Genomic DNA, 11,017 nt, shown 5'->3' on the forward strand with positions numbered 1-11,017 from the left:
GTGACTGCGGGACCCACCGCCCAGTCTCTGCGTCCGACCTCTGCCTTCACAGGTGGCAGCTGCCCTGCACAGAGCCCACGTCAGGTGGACAGCACACTCTGAGATCTGAGTGCAGGGTCATTTAGGAAAAGGGTCCTTTAAAGCACAGTCACATGGGACAAAGTTCCAAAATGCCAAACTCTTATTATTTTTTTTAATGTAGTCATATTAAATACTAGTATTATGGCTAGTGAAGGAACAGAATTGGGTTAATTGGAAAAACTACCCAACTTAACATTAAACTCATCATGAGATAGCATCGGCTGCTCAGGATACTGCTATTAGAAAAACAAGCCAACAAAAAGCTAAACAAAAAGTCACTTGCGTGTGTCTATTTTCTAAAGCTGTGACATGTTCCCTGTCTTCACACATCTCTCAATACAACATTGCTCAAGTAAAGGTGGTTTTGGATGAGGGGGAGGATGTCCGGGTCAGTTGGGGTTCCGCCTTTCCAGGCAGCAGGGGTGGGGGTGGGGCGGGCCTGATGTTTTGTTCACACTATAGGTTCAGTGAGGTTTTGTCTTAAATTGCTTTATGTATTGTATTAGGTCTTCAAACAGAATTAAGACTGCTTGAAACAAAAAAAAACTGTTATCACAGTTGTTCAAACTTGTAAAATTTCTTTTAGAAGACTTGTCTTTTGTGAGCTCTATTCAGGGATCAGGTGAGGAAGGGATTCTGGGAACACTTCCAATTGAACTTATTGAAGGCAGCTCAGAGCAAAACCACCACACAGTATTTCTGCTACCAAAACAAAATCTATAAATGCTGAAAAAATACAAAAGACACTATCTCAAGTATATGAAGGAACTTGAAGAAAAGGCAAATGTTCTCAGAGGCTACAAACAAAGCTAAAATATGAAATCAGGTGAGTACTTGACCTGGTGGCTACCGCAGGTCAGAAACTCACCTCCAGTGACCTTCGGCTTCCTCTGTTTATCCCTGGAGAGTGACAGTGCACAGCGGAGCCCCTGAGCAGCACCCTCACAGAGAATACGAGTAAATCCTAACCTGCAAACAGAGACAGCAGGGAAACTGGCCCTGACCCCAGGGGCAACGGGAAGTGTCCCCTGAGGCGCTGACGTGCTGGCCACCACGGCACCAGGTTTGAGAGCCTCTGTCCCGCTCTCAGCGTGATCTTGACAAGACAAGCTGGGGGTTAAGATTCAGTAATGCTGTTCAGAGTCCCTTGGGTTCCCAGCAGAAGCAAATGCAATACTTCCCCAGAAGTTCCTAAATACAAGGAAACAAACAAAACAAAAACAGGGAAATAAGGCACATGAACAATGAAGAAAAATAATAAATAGCAGAGTCAGATTCCAAAAACAACTCCAGACAGTACGATATTAGATTCAAAGTATAAAATAATTACATGTGTTATGAACAAACAAAAGAAAGGCACAAAATATTAACAAGGAACAAGAGATGAAGATCATGGAGATTTTAAAATAAACATAAAAACTCTTAAATCAAAAAAATACATTGAAATTAGATTGCATGGGATTCACTAAACAAGATAGAGAATTGGTGAACGGGGAAACAGACCTGCAGAAAGCATCAAGGGGATAAAGAGACAAAGGGGTGGAAAATCTGAACGAAATCATGAGAGACAGAGAAGTCCAACACACACCTAAGGGAAATGTTGGAAAAGAAGGAAAAGATAAGGGAGGGGCAGCACCTGAAGACGCGCATCCGAGATCCGCCTGTGCAGGAGGGATGTAAATCCGCAGAATCAAGGAACAGTGAATCCCAAAGAAATACACATTACAGCATATCATAAAGAAATGATAGAACATTAAGGCCACAGGTCTTCAAAGTCCCCACAGAGAAAAGAAAGGCCAGCTAAGGAGGAGGGCGGGCGAGTCCGGCAGCTGTCGGCTCCTCGGAGCGCCCAGGAGGGCGGCCGGGACAGAGCCATCTTAGGCAGACAAGTCTGTAATTCACTGACAGCAGATCCTTGCCACGGGCACTTCCCGTGGGTACATTTGGGGAAGAAAGAAAAATAATCCCAAGAAGGAATTTCTGAGATTGAAAAGAAAATGGTAAATATGAATACACCTAAACAAGAATTAACTGTTTTCTTTAAAAAGGAGGTTCAGACTATTGTGTGAAATTAAAAACAGTACAATCTAGGATTCCATTCCTAGAAATGGCAGATTAGGAAAACTGGGCCAGCCCTTCAGGGAAGACAGAATGTAATTTTTAAATGCATTAAAGACACTGGGTAGCCAACACGGTCTGAGGAGGAAGGGGACCCCAGGAGGTGGCCCTGGTCACGAACCCTCTTTCCCACGGGATGTCACATCCATTCCAGAGAAGGAGGCTACGAAGATGAGCGATTTGCTGGGCAGTATGTGGTATCATGGCAGAAAAATAAATCTTAGCAAATGGGAAAGAGCTGGAAACCACCTTAACTGGATACAATTTTTCTGTTTTGATAAAATGTTCATGACAGAAACTGAAGAGTAAGAAATTCAGCTGTTATCCACAGATGATACGACTGTGTGTGCATAAAATCCAAGGGAATATGCAGATAAATCAGTAGAGTTAGCAGGAGAGTTCTGAAAAGTTGCTGCATGCAAATTCAATCTGTGCAAGTCAATTATACTTCTACATACCATCAAAGTTAAAGTTTATAGAGACACCCTTTACAAGAGTGCCAAATATATCAAACACCTACATATAAATCTAGCAGACAATATGCAAGGTCTCTCTGCAGGGAGAAAAAACATGCAGAGAAATTAAGGAAATACTCAGTAAATGGAGATAAATCATGTTCATTTGATTTAAAAACTTAATGTTACAAAATACCAATTTTCCACAAATTGATCCTGAACAGTATCAGTCAAAATCCCAAGTTTTCTGTTGAGCTTCCCGAGCTCAGCCCAAATTTAAACGGAAATGCCAAGGACCCAGAAAAGGCAAGGTACTGTCGAAGAACAGCAAGTCGAGACCGCTGGCTCTGCTTGGTGTCAAGACCAAGCACGAAGCTCAAATAAATCACACAGATGGAGGGCGGAGTGGGAAGTCCAGAAATGGACCCACATACATGCTGAGCCCTGGTCTCTGGCCAAGAGCCTGTACAGCAGGGAGAAAAGGATGGCCTTTTCAGAGAATGATGCAGCGTTGACTGAGGTTCAGACCTAAATGTGAGAAGAAAAGCCGCGAAACTGCCAGAGAACGGAAAAAGAGACAATCTTCATGACTTGAATGGGGGAGAATTCTCTTAAATGGGAAATGAAAGTCGTGAGCAAACGCCCCAGGACTGACGCACCTCACTAGAGTGACTGTGAACCTGGGCTCGTTAAAGTCTAATGAAGGAGCAGAAAGGCAGGCGGACAGGGAGGACACGACACAGTGGACACCGGTGTCCCCTCAGATCCATCTGCCCCCCAGTGTGACGCATGTGGAGGTGGGGAGTCTGGGAGGTGAGCAGGCCCTGAGGGTGGAGCTCCATGGTGGGATCAGCGCCCCCACAAAAGCGGTCCTAGGGCTCTCTCCTCATTTCTGCCACAAGAGCACACAGCGAGCGGGCAGCTGTCCTTGAGCCAGACAGCAGGCTCTCTGCAGACTCTGGGAGCACAGCCCCCCGACCTTGGATTTCCTGCCACCAGAACCATGAGGCATAAATGTTTGTTGTTTAAAAGCCACCCAGTGTAGGATCATTTTGTTATAAAACCACTGGCTAAGGCAATAACCAGCAGCTGTTTCATGAAGAAATCCTACCAAGCATATGAAAATGTCAGGTTATGAGGTAGAAAAATGGGCAAGAAGAGGCAGAGGCAGTGTACAGAAGATGTTCAAATAGCCAACCTATGAAAAGGTGTTCGACAACATTAATAGTCAGGAAGTGCAAACAAAACCTCCATGCGCTCACCAAAAGGGCTGAAATCAAGGAGACTGACAGAACCAAATGCCGATGAGTGTCTGAAAAATGGGCATTCTCACACACTGTTGGCAGGGGCTCAACTGCTAAGTGCGCTCAGGAAATCCGCTTGGTGTTACCCACTCCACTGGACACACAGCCCCACGATCCATAACTGACGCTAGGTCTGCTCCCAATAGATGTGCATGCACGTGACCCATAACTATAGAGAGCTAGCGAGAGACATAGACAGATTATGTGCATTTATTTGTATATATGAATGTTTGTTGCTATGTCAGTCAACATGGCTCTAGACTAGAAATAAACTCAGGAGTCTTTCAACAAAACAATGGATAAATTGTGGCTTATTTATAAATGAAATTCTATACAGTGCAAACTGAATAAATTAATGTTTCACTCTACAAACTGTGTCACACTGACCTTTTTCAAAAGCCAGTTCCTCATGATTATAGACTTTAAATGTGAAAGGCAAAACCTATAAAAAAAATTAGAACAATATCTTTATGAATGTGAGGTAGGAAATTATTTTTTAAACAAGAGAAAGAAGCACAAGCATGAAGGAAAGATGGACAAACTTAGTTAAAATGAAAAATATCTGTTTGTAAAACACACCTAGAAGCATGTGATGATCTATATTTCAACAATTTTTTGCAAATAACAGAAAGTTAGTATCTCACTAATAATCATGGAAATGGTAACTAGTACCACAATGAGACACCATTTCATACCTACCAGTTGAGGAAAACTGAAGTCATACTGTAGCAACTTCCAACAGCAAGGAAGAACAATTGTTTTTGGTGGGAATGTGGAATGGTGTCAATCACTTTCTGGGGATCTAATGTCCAACATGGTGATTATAGTTAACAACATCATATCACTTACTTTAAAGTTGCTGAAAAAGCAGATCTTATTTGCTCCCACCACAAAAAAGGAAATGGTAATTATCTGACATGATGTAGATGTTAGCTAGGTGAGTGCTATTCTGGTAATCGCTTTGCAATATTCTCACTAAAGTTGGGGAAAATAGAAAACAAACTGTCATTATCTCATTAAATGGAAAGATTGTAAAACCTAAGCTCTGAAAGGTGCATACATATACATACATATGTGTATGTATTGCCTATTTTCATATATATGTGTGTCTATGAATATTTTTCATATATATATATATGCGTGAAATGTTCGCTTTTATGGAGCAGGAGACAAAGTCAAGAATATTTATAGCAGCATTTTGTAATAGCAAAAACCTGAACATAATCCACTGGCAGCGGAATGGATAAATATCCCATCTCCATTTAATCGAATGCTATCAGCAGTGAAAATGAATGAACTGTGGTTCTTCATTCACCGCCATGGATGAGTCTCAAAAATGTAACCTTAAGCAGGAAGGCAAAGGACGGAAGGAGCGCAAACAGTATGATCACATTGCAAGAGGTCCGCAATGTCGCAAAGCTAAGAAAATACTGTTTAGGGACTGGTACGTAGGTCGTGAAAAATCAAGAGAAGCAAGGATGGTGACCACAAAACTCAACCTGGTAAAGATCTCGGGCAGGAAAGGGCGTCATGCAGTCAGAGAGGTCCCGGTGGCCAGAGGGTCACTAATGTGCTCTTCCAAGTCGGGCGCTGGGTATATGGGGGTCTGGCTCACCAGTGTCATTTTATACTTATCAAATGTGTTATGTGTACAAATTTGTCAAAAATACATATAATAAACATATATAAATCTGTCCAAAAAATGCAGTATGTAACACACACGCACTGTGCCATGTGACTTTGCTTCTCCTCTTCCTCTAAATTTCTCCTGGTGTCTTTCCCTGGGAAAACCTATGGCACTGTGCGCCCAGCACTCAGCTCTCACAGGCGTGTCCTGCTTCCCCAGCTCCCGCCGGGGTGCCCCACACCTCCCGTCAGCCACCACAGCCTTCTCACACCACCTCCCAGGCTGCCCGGGCTCCCACCTGCTGCTCAAACCAACTGGAATGTCATGAATGTTAAATGATGCACTGAATCACATTAAGGCAACATTCGCTTACAGGCCCCTCTGGGTGTCATTCACTCCTGTTTGACCCTCTCACTGAGCTGATGGCAATACCAGACCCCAGAGGGATCCCGCTGCCGACCTCAGAGGGTCCATTTTGTATTCTCTATGGCAAACCTTCCACCCCAGTCTCAGACTTCGCTCAGCTCTAAGCCGGGCTATCACTGAAGGCCAGAATGTGCACGGCCAGAGTTCACATTCTACCACAGGGCACAAGAGAACCTCAGTTACCCGGAATTTGAATCTCAGAGACTGTGGTGGGTACAATAATCTCTTGGGAACAAAATGGTCAGAGACTCAAAGATAGTGCATAGGTCCCAGCCTGTAGGCAAAACTAAGCTTTTCTTCTTTACTACTGGTGACGGCTATATGATCGATTCCGAAGGCATCTGAAGAAACATCAGAGAAGAAAAAGAATAGAGCAGGAAGATAACAGGAAAGTGGGAAGAGCATAAATAACAAGAGAGGTGTCACACGGCTCACAGGGGACAGTGAAGACCCTTACTACGGCTTAGTTACTGACCTCAGGAAGGCAGGAACAGGTCTCCGGCTCTGCAGAGCAACTCGTTTCCTGAGGCATCAGCGTGTCTCGGGGGGGAGGCTCTGAGCCTGCACACACACTGCCAGAAGACAAGAGTCCTGCTCCCTCAAGAGCCACCTGCAACAGCCCCGATGTGCACAGAGCAGCGCTCCGCAGGAGGTGCGCATGGCCCGGGACTCATGTTAACCTGGTGGGATGACACATCACTTACAAAGGTCATCGGAGGCACATACATCCCTCGACAGGTGTGTAAGCGGTGACTGAATCCACAACATTGCCCCCCGCCCCACCGCTTTGCCAGCCACAGAGAAACGGCTCTTTCCCACGGTCTCACCTGCCGCCTCCCGCTGCTCCCCTCGCTGGAGGCTTTGAAGCCAAGCCAGATTAAAGAGAGGATTGAAAGGATAGGAGGCATGCTGGGCAGGCTTCAGGAGAATTTTCCAGAGTTTGAGGGAATATGGAACCAAGCAGGCAGGTGAGAGAAAAGGGTCTGCATCTCCTTTATGCTTCCTGGAAAATGCAAGTGAAGAAATTGACATATCTAGAAATACACTTTTGAAAGCAATTTGGAATACTGCTCTGTGACTGCTGTGTAGACATGACATCATTAGGTTACAGACAACCAATTTTAGACAGTTGTGCATCTAATGTACAGGTGTAAATTAAACTAGCCTGCCTGGAAATCAAGTTAGGGGACTCCATCACAAGGTCTGCACAAACAGGGCAAAAAAATGCCCTTCCCTCCCATTCTGAATCTGATCAACCTGTGAAGCCCTCCTCAAGTGTCACCTGATCTTCCCCCACTACATCTGTGGCCTGGGGGCTTCCCAACCACTGGTTAGTGGCATGCCACAGCAGTTAACTAGCTGGCTGCTATCACCACCTCCACCATCACCACCGTCACAGTGAATTTTAAAAGCCTGCCAATGACCCTGGCCTGCAAATATGATTTGTATAATTATTATTCCCATTTAACACAGGAAAACCAAAATTCAGAAAGTTCATCAAATTCCCCCATATCTGCCAGCAGTGACAAGAAGCTGGAATTTCAATCCAGGACTGCCTGACTGCAGAGCCCTCAGTCCACTGAATTTGGTGGTGCGTAAAACCAGGTCTGAGGGTGTCAGTCAGCCCTCCGGGCTCCCTGGGGGCACAACCAGACTCTACTGGTGACACATTCTATGGTACTTAGCGCAAACAGAATTGGACAAGCAGATGACACTAACTATTCGCTGATTAACGTAAGGTACTATGAGACACATGGGGATTTTAAACCGGAGCGGTGTTTGTTTCTTATTACACCGACTTCGTCACAAATCGATCAGTGGCGCTCCTGCAAGAAGATAGATATACTTCATTAAATGCATAAATTAGGTACTGCAATTACACACACTTTATTACTCAACCTGAAAATTGCAATAATTTGTTTTTTATTTAAGCACTTTCTTGATGAAGCTCATGCTCTTGAAAGGTTTGCAAATGCATCCGGTGTACAATCTTTTAAATACATTCCTGCTTTAAATATACAAATGTGGTGACTTCTTTATTTTTTAGAAGAAACAAATCACTCAAAAGTCAATCTTCCTAATAATTTAAATTGTGTGTGAGGGTTTTCTTCCTTTCTACAAATGTCCTTTTTGTCACAGTCCTGGGAAACAACAGTTCAGTACACAGGAGTGTAGTGGCTGCACACAACGCTGGCCCTTTACAACTTGTCAGAGGAGGAAAGAAAAGCCAGAGGCAGGGCCTACGCGGACGCCCATGTCTGCAGAGCCCAGTGAAATATTATCAAAGAGCGTGAAAAATTCTTATTTGAATGCATGGGGACAAAAATGACACAAAAGAAGAAGAAAAATCAAATAGTCCAATAGCTAGTGACTAAACAGAACAGTGTTTCAGTGAATTACCTTTAAAAAGTGTCTAGTCTCAAAGTCTACTACAATCTATCACATTTTCTGCTGTCGAGGCACATTGGCTTCGCCGGGTGGAAAGTCACTGACACCTTCCCAGACACTGAAGCCACCCGGCCTGACGGGGGTCTGACAGTCACGGGACGGCGGAGCAAGAGGGGGGAGAGAAAGCTGGGGTGACACGGAGACCCGGAGGCGTCACCGGGAAGGGGCAGGAAGGGAGGGGGCAGTGGCACGGCCCACAGCCTGTGGGGCAGGGGGCACTGGGGGTCGGGACTGTACTGGGAAGAGAGCGCCTTTACCTGCTGTATTAAATGCGGCTCTCAGAACCCAAAGCAGCGGACAAACAAGAATCAACACTTCAGGTAGTTCCCATTCCTCCAGCGCCCCTGCCCAGGCCGGGGAGGCAGCAGCTGGACATGGGGGATGGGGCAGAGCCACGATCTCTGAGCTGGGCTCTGTGCCTCGAGGGAGGCAGGCTCCCCTCCTGCCCCCGGGCAAAGGGACCCAGAGGGGTCCTGGCAGTAGGGAGGGATGGGACACACGCAGGGTCAGGGCGCACTCTTCTCTGGCTGGCTCACCCCCTCTTGTTCTTCCTTGAACAGGGGACTGGGGAGGGGGCTGCACAGTGGGGGTCAGGGGACGCCCCGTGCTGCTGCCTTTGGGCCCCTGGACTCCGCACCATGGTGCTGGACTTGAGCCCTCTTGCTGCGCCCTTTCCAAGTGGGTGGCCCACCGGGCAATGGGATCCAAGGAGCGAGGGGCTCAGAGGCAGGGTGAAAGGCTGGGTACAAAGGGGGGTGGCTGAGTGGCTCCCCAGGAGGGGAGGGAAGGGAGTTTGGAGGGGCCCTGGTATGGCCCCCATGTGGCACTTCCAGGAAATCCATGAAGGTGCCCTCCAGAGGACAGCGCTGGGTGTCCACCAGTCAGCGGGCACCTGGCCACCACCCAGAGAGGCAGCCATGACCGCAGAGGTGCAGATGACCAGAGACCATGTCCAACAGATGCCAAGTGACAGAGGACACAACCCCTCGCACCCTGACGTACCAGGGGAGCGGGGAGCCCAGGAGGAGAGGGGAGGACAGGCCACACCTGCTCTCCACGGTGGGCCACCAGAGCCTCCCAGGGCAGGGCGGAAGGTGAGACTCAACCTGAGTTGGATACACTTGGGCTCTTTGCGAAACACAGTGACCGGAAGTCCAGAGATCCCGCCAAGACACCAGCAGGAGGCCGAAACAGGCCACGACACACAGCTGTAGACAGTTCATAGAAACTGTCACAATCATGTCACATCCATATCCCAGAGCTGACAGGTAAAATATTACTGCTCGGTTACTGATGACGGTGGGGGGAGAAGAGAGTGAAGAGGGACAAGTAGGGGCATGTCACCTGTGCCAAGGGAGCCCCTGAAATGACAGGGGTGCCAATCACACAGCTGCAGGGTTTCCTCCAGCAAAGTTCAAAGCCCCGGCTGGACACAAAGAAAGCAAATGAAGTACAGGAGCTCCTTGTAAATGATCGACCGACATCTAGACAGATGATGTCTTTATCTTCCAAGCACAGTAACTTAGGTCGGTCGCACACCAGCATCAAGCTTGGGCTTTCCATCACTATCACCAAGGGACGTCTAAGCCTCGCAAATCCCGGGTGAGTAAGGGGGTCTCACACGTCTGCCTCCAACTCAGAATCGTGTAAGGGTTCGGAGGACAGATGGTACAGCACGCAAGCACGGTTCTGTGGCCAGCAGGCAGCATGCCGAATCACGGCTGCCCACTCACTGCGTGGCCCGGGCAGGGCATGTCCAATGCCTCACTGCCTGTGTTCTCCCTCTGCGAAGAATCAGTTCTTGTTTGCTCAACCTCATGTGAAGTGTTACGCAAATGCAGCTGCTAACAGAACTGCCACCTGCCCGCACTGCCCGGCCCCAGCGTCAGCTTGCACTGCAGGAGAGCCTGTCTGTGCAAAGTGGAAGGATGTGGGGTCCAGGAGTGTTCAGTCACCTCTTTCCCCTTTCAGGGCAGAATCTTTTGGCCTCACGTGCGCGTCTCTGTGTGTCTGCAGCCAGCAGGCAGCATGAATGCAGAAGCAGTGAAAGCATGCCGTTTGCTTCATCCAGACAGGCCGCCAAACACTCCACACTGCCGTTGTGGGTGACTCAGTGGTGTCCGGGGCCCAGCTGGAATGAGGCGAGCTGGGCACATGAGCCCGTGTCCAGGATTCTGCACACCACAGCGCCTGCAGTCGAGTCGGGCAACCTGCCGTCCCTTTGTCAGCTAGAACTTGCAACTGAGAGGAAAGACAGACATTGTTGTGCTCAATTTAGAGTCTGCTTAAAAATTAATGGAGAATAAATGTTCCAAATTCAACCCTTTCAAGGGATAATTTCCATCAAGCCTGAGTTCAGCTTCATTTCTAATGCACTGTTGCAAGGAGTAACAGCTGTTAGGGGCACCATAACTTCCACTGAACCACCGAGGGCATAAACTTGAAAAAGAAAACTCTCTGATGGTCACCCGGAGAAAAGGGAATGGCATGGCACCTTTGATGAAACCCCATCACACTGTGAGGGGCCACCACACCCTCAAAGCTGTCCTAACGGTCAC

The sequence above is a fragment of the Manis javanica genome, chromosome 7 (genome assembly GCF_040802235.1).
Source record: "Manis javanica isolate MJ-LG chromosome 7, MJ_LKY, whole genome shotgun sequence".
Lineage (NCBI taxonomy): Eukaryota > Metazoa > Chordata > Mammalia > Pholidota > Manidae > Manis > Manis javanica.